The sequence below is a fragment of the Lolium perenne genome, chromosome 4 (assembly GCF_019359855.2).
Source record: "Lolium perenne isolate Kyuss_39 chromosome 4, Kyuss_2.0, whole genome shotgun sequence".
In the NCBI taxonomy this organism is placed as follows: domain Eukaryota; kingdom Viridiplantae; phylum Streptophyta; class Magnoliopsida; order Poales; family Poaceae; genus Lolium; species Lolium perenne.
This window is the reverse complement of record NC_067247.2, coordinates 222,085,135-222,090,974: the sequence shown is the minus strand read 5'-3', so window position 1 is coordinate 222,090,974 and position 5,840 is coordinate 222,085,135. Positions and strand designations below refer to the sequence as shown.

The following is a 5,840-nucleotide window of genomic DNA, read 5'->3' as shown; positions in this document are numbered from 1 at the left end:
CACAGTTTTCAAAATGGTTTGGCTTGGTTTGGTTCTGTTTTCAAATACCAAAGCAGATTTGAAAATAAGAGAGAAAAGAAAACAGTTTCACAAATCAAAACCCCTCCTCTCTGGGCCTCTCTCCCTCTCTCTGGCCTGCTCCTATCCCTCTACTAGCCCAGCCCGATGGCTCCCTCTCCAAGCCCACCTTTCTTCCCCTCTCCTCCGGCCCATCTCTTCCTTCTCTCTTTGGCCCGTATATCTTCACGCAAGGAGGCACACTCCTTGTCCTCTTCTTCGTCACGTAGATGGCGTGACCTCCTTCCCTCCCGTCGCTGTCCACCACCACCTCTCCTCCGCTCACCTGCTCCCACCCCTTCTTATCCCCACCGAGGCCGCTCCAGAAACCCTAGCCTCTTTCCCTCCTCAAGCCGCCGCCACCTCCTTTCCCCTCTTCTCTTTTTGATTCTTCTCTGTGAGTATGCCGAGAGCACCACCACCGTCTACCTCCGGCTGCCGACGCCATGGTCGCCGTCCACGCGACCTGAGTGCGGGAATCAAACCACCACCTCTCCCTCTTCGTCCTGGACGCCTTCGCGGAGCAGGAGACGCCAAGATCTGCTCGAGTTCGACACCATCTGCTTCGTCTACGTCTCGGCCATCTCGTCTTCCTCGTCGCCGGCGACCTTCTCTGCCGCTTCCTCCTCGTCTCCGACCACCCCAGGGTGAGCAGCATCAGAAACTTCTCCTCCTCCCCCTCGCATGGTCCCTGCATCCTCGAACGTGAGAAGAAATCAAACGGAGACGAACACGAAAACACACCGTTTTATTCTGTTTCACGGTCCTATCTTTCGACGAAGATCCCCGGCGAACCAGACCATCCCAGCACGAGCGGTTTATTTCCTTAGATGCACAACATCACCCTCTTTATGTTGATCTTTGATTCGCCCAGAACGGTGCAGTATAGGCGACGCCATCGTCGACCAAAGTTTGATCCAGAAATCAGTTTTTCAGTTTTCAGCTGTTCCTCGCCGTGTCGCTGATCCGTTTTCCGACGAAGCTCACCGGCGTTCCAGGTCGTTTCAGCACGCTCATTTGATACCATCAGAAGCACGACATCTTCCTCTCTCTCCTGGTTTTCGAATCATCCAAACCGGAGCAGTAACGGCGTCACCATCTTCATTCAAAGTCGGTTCCAGAAAACAGTTTCTGTTTTCGGTTTTTCAGTTTTCAGTTCGCTGTTTCGTCTGTCCGTTTTCCGGCGAGTTTCGCCGTCGTCTCCGTGGTCCGTTTCCAACCAAACTCGTCCCATTCGAACCATGCCACATCTCTCTTGCTCAACATCTTTTGTTTTGTTCAAAACCGTTCCCAGATTCGCCGATGCCGTCACTTTAAAATCCGTGCACTTCGCTGACTACAGGAAATCGCAAGTGTCAATATTCAGTTTCGAGTGTTCAAAGTTTCAGATATTCCGCAACATCACCTTACCTTGTCTACACCCTGTATTTGTACAAATCCTTCACAGCAGCTCACTGGTTCCGTTCCTTTGTATCTTCCAAGACATCCCTGGTTTGAATCTTGCCGGCGTGAAATAAACCCACCTTTTTGCATCCTGCCCCGCTGTGTCTCTGTCTAGCTTCAGCTCGGTATAAACCACCTTTTCTTTTCTCTGTTTTATCTAAATTCCCAGAAAATGCTTTTATCTTGCAAAATTAATATCTTTCAAATGGTAACTCAAAATAAAATGTGTTATATATAAAAATTGATCAGAAAAACATAAGGAACATTAATATGCCATCCATTCATCTGTTTGCATCTCGCATCATGTCACTCGTTGATAATCGTGCATATCCACTTCACATAACATATGGAGTATTTTGGATACCGACTAGGGTTTTCCCCGCTCCGTTTAAATTTGAAGTAGCTCATCCTTGCCATGATATGCCATGCTAACAACCACTTAATTTTGGCGGTAGTAAATGCAACTCCAACCTAATTTGCTTGTTCGGGGTTCCGACTCCGATTAATATGGATAAGTTGCATCGCATCATGTTTGCCATGTCATGCATATCGTCTTGATCATGCTGGATCTTCTTTATCCGTAGTAGTAAGACTTGCATACGTTGTTGTGTTCCAGCATTTGCTTCTTCCCGGATAGGATCGCGAAGTGGTGTGGTGAGATACGACGAGTTCTCCGGATGTCCCTCGGCAAGCTTTAACAGGCAAGCATTTTCCCTTATACTCCTGTCCCTGCAGGAGTCGCTCACCTATTTTATTTTGCCTTCTCCCTCATGCTATCCTTAAGTTGCGTTCTTGTCACGTGTCCCTTCCACTTGTTACCTCAAGCAGCCTATATTGACTCCACCAACCACCTACAGCTATTGTTTGGTTATCGGGTCTGCCTTGCGAGTCGTAGTGCATGCTAGTGCTATTTTATCTCGTTACCGTTGTTGTTATCTTATCGGGATATGTTGGGTTGTTGGGAGGTTATCACATGCTATATCAATTGTTGGAGATACACATGATTTACTTAATTGTTAACAACTAAAATTGTAAGCAGAGGCATCTGTGAGCCCCTTTGCGAAAGCATCGGAACTTTGACTTGCTAATGTCCCCTAGGACCCGAGTTCTTGTTATCTGTTCCGAGATTGAGCGCTCTACCCGTACGTGGGGGAGTGGGACCCCCATCACCCACTACCTTTCCTCGAGTCTGTTTATTGGGAGCCACAACCTTGGTTTTATTTGCCTATGCCATGCTTTACTTACTGTTGCCTTCGGGTGTTTACTTCCTGTTGCCTTCGGGTGTTTATATTCTGTACTGTACCTTGCGGGACATTTAGCGAAGCGTGTGGTTCGCATGGCTAGCCGCCGGCGCAAACCTCTGGGTCCGTATCGGAGTACGGCCGGACTTCGTCACGGGTAGCTTAGTTGGGTGGCTCCCATTTAAACTTTCTCTTGCATTGGGAACGGTCTTGATGTGAGACTCCACCTGTAGTAAGTGGGTTCGAGCATGCGTATGGTTACATTTGGGCAACCCCTGCAGGGTGTACATCTTATCGATAAGCCGTGTCCACGGTTATGGACGACTTGGAGCTGTTTAACTCGATCATAGAACAACTTACACCTTATACTTGTTGTTAATAATCTGATAATAACTTGCGTAGTAATATAGCCTTACTACAACCGATACCTAATAAAACTTGTCCACCGTTGAGTGCCTTTTACATTGCCTCTTCGCAATTGTTGGAGGGGATATGTGTAATCGGCTGGGTTATGTTTGTGTACTATTTTATCTGTTACCTTATGCGCTCTCTCACCTTCTCTGATTAGACGAATGTCGTAGAGTGTCTCTATAGGTTTTTAGTGCTTGCGCTGCCGCTTACCTCCACCATATTGCCTATGACGTTCCTCTTGCGTCCTCTAAGTCCCCTGCGTGCCTCAAGTACAAAGGACGACTGGTTGACGAATGCTTATACGTCTTGAAGTCTTGTTAAGTACGAACCCGTACTTATTGCTGCTTCTACGGGATATAACCGGGCAGGTATGAAGATATATTCGATGAAGACGACGTTAGCAAGGTTACCCTTCAGGCTTGGCCTGGGCAGGGTTATGGACGCCACTTGTTATCTTCAGGACTCTTAGTCCAATTTGTATCTTGTTCGTACTCGGACGTATTCGATCTTCTGTATAAGTTGGATCTTTGTATTGTATATTTGTATCTTGACTCGTTGGAGTCGTTGTTGTAATATATGTATCTTGTGGGCTCTATTGTAATCATGTTGTAATGTTACCGCTCGTGTTAATTCCTCTGGCATCACGTGTGTGATTCGTCGCGCACATCGTGTCGGAGGGCGTCTCCGAATCGATATCGTGCGGATTTCGGCGGGATCGCTGGAATCCTCAGGATACCGGTTCCGGGGCGTCACAAGTTGGTATCAGAGCTCAGGTTGACGGTACCCCACTAGTCCAGCCTGTAGGTTAACCTTGCCAATGAACGTTGTTGTGTCTAGTGTCAAAAACTATTTTCTAAAATTCGTTGGGTAGATCTGATTAGCTCTGAATTTTCTCCTTACCTCTATTCTTTCTCATCTTACCTTTGCGAGTTTTGAGTCTTCTCTCTTATCTGAGTTCCTTTGAGTCTTAGGTTCCGACGCGGGTTGGACGATCTTTGCCTCACCTATTAGTTCCGATTTTTGGAGGATCTCAACTGAAGCGCATCATGAACAGCGGAACAACAACTTCTTGTTAGTGGTGTCGCCGATCTACGTGGAGCAAGAACTCTTGTTAGTGGTGTCGAGAAGATCAACACTTCACCAGAAGAAGGTTCCACCTCGAGGTCGGGTGATTGTCAACATGGTACAAGAAGACTCGATAGTTTAACAACTCCCCCTTGGCTTGACGTGGAACCTCGGGGCGAGGTTCCTTGTTAGTGGTGTCGATTGTAACGGCCCCGGGTAGTACCCCATATTAGATTTGTTTGTGCCTTCCTATTATGCACCATCATGCATCATGCATCCTATCATTCACAAGATTTTATTAAATAAAAATTATTTCTCCAATAAAAACTATTTGTGTTTCCCTCTCATATGGTTTTATAATAAACCTCCCCTCTCTATTTCTTTTAACTAAACCCTAACAATCAAAACTATATTAATAAATAAAACTATTTCAAATGTTTCACAGTTTTCAAAATGGTTTGGCTTGGTTTGGTTCTGTTTTCAAATACCAAAGCAGATTTGAAAATAAGAGAGAAAAGAAAACAGTTTCACAAATCAAAACCCCTCCTCTCTGGGCCTCTCTCCCTCTCTCTGGCCTGCTCCTATCCCTCTACCAGCCCAGCCCGATGGCTCCCTCTCCAAGCCCACCTTTCTTCCCCTCTCCTCCGGCCCATCTCTTCCTTCTCTCTTTGGCCCGTATATCTTCACGCAAGGAGGCACACTCCTTGTCCTCTTCTTCGTCACGTAGATGGCGTGACCTCCTTCCCTCCCGTCGCTGTCCACCACCACCTCTCCTCCACTCACCTGCTCCCACCCCTTCTTATCCCCACCGAGGCCGCTCCAGAAACCCTAGCCTCTTTCCCTCCTCAAGCCATCGCCACCTCCTTTCCCCTCTTCTCTTTTTGATTCTTCTCTGTGAGTATGCCGAGAGCACCACCACCGTCTACCTCCGGCTGCCAACGCCATGGTCGCCGTCCACGCGACCTGAGTGCGGGAATCAAACCACCACCTCTCCCTCTTCGTCCTGGACGCCTTCGCGGAGCAGGAGACGCCAAGATCTGCTCGAGTTCGACACCATCTGCTTCGTCTACGTCTCGGCCATCTCGTCTTCCTCGTCGCCGGCGACCTTCTCTGCCGCTTCCTCCTCGTCTCCGACCACCCCAGGGTGAGCAGCGTCAGAAACTTCTCCTCCTCCCCCTCGCATGGTCCCTGAATCCTCGAACGTGAGAAGAAATCAAACGGAGACGAACACGAAAACACACCGTTTTATTCTGTTTCACGGTCCTATCTTTCGACGAAGATCCCCGGCGAACCAGACCATCCCAGCACGAGCGGTTTATTTCCTTAGATGCACAACATCACCCTCTTTATGTTGATCTTTGATTCGCCCAGAACGGTGCAGTATAGGCGACGCCATCGTCGACCAAAGTTTGATCCAGAAATCAGTTTTTCAGTTTTCAGCTGTTCCTCGCCGTGTCGCTGATCCGTTTTCCGACGAAGCTCACCGGCGTTCCAGGTCGTTTCAGCACGCTCGTTTGATACCATCAGAAGCACGACATCTTCCTCTCTCTCCTGGTTTTCGAATCATCCAAACCGGAGCAGTAACGGCGTCACCATCTTCATTCAAAGTCGGTTCCAGAAAAC

The 5,840-nt window shown here is 48.1% G+C and overlaps 1 long non-coding RNA gene across 1 annotated transcript; it reads left to right on the top strand.

Annotated features, from left to right (window-relative positions):
* The first annotated feature begins 386 nt into the window (after positions 1–386).
* On the top strand, positions 387–4,090 carry LOC127294969 (uncharacterized). Its single transcript, XR_011743346.1, has 3 exons — positions 387–704; positions 2,117–2,201; positions 3,521–4,090. It is a non-coding gene; the product is annotated as an uncharacterized lncRNA (long non-coding RNA).
* The last annotated feature ends 1,750 nt before the right edge of the window (positions 4,091–5,840 follow it).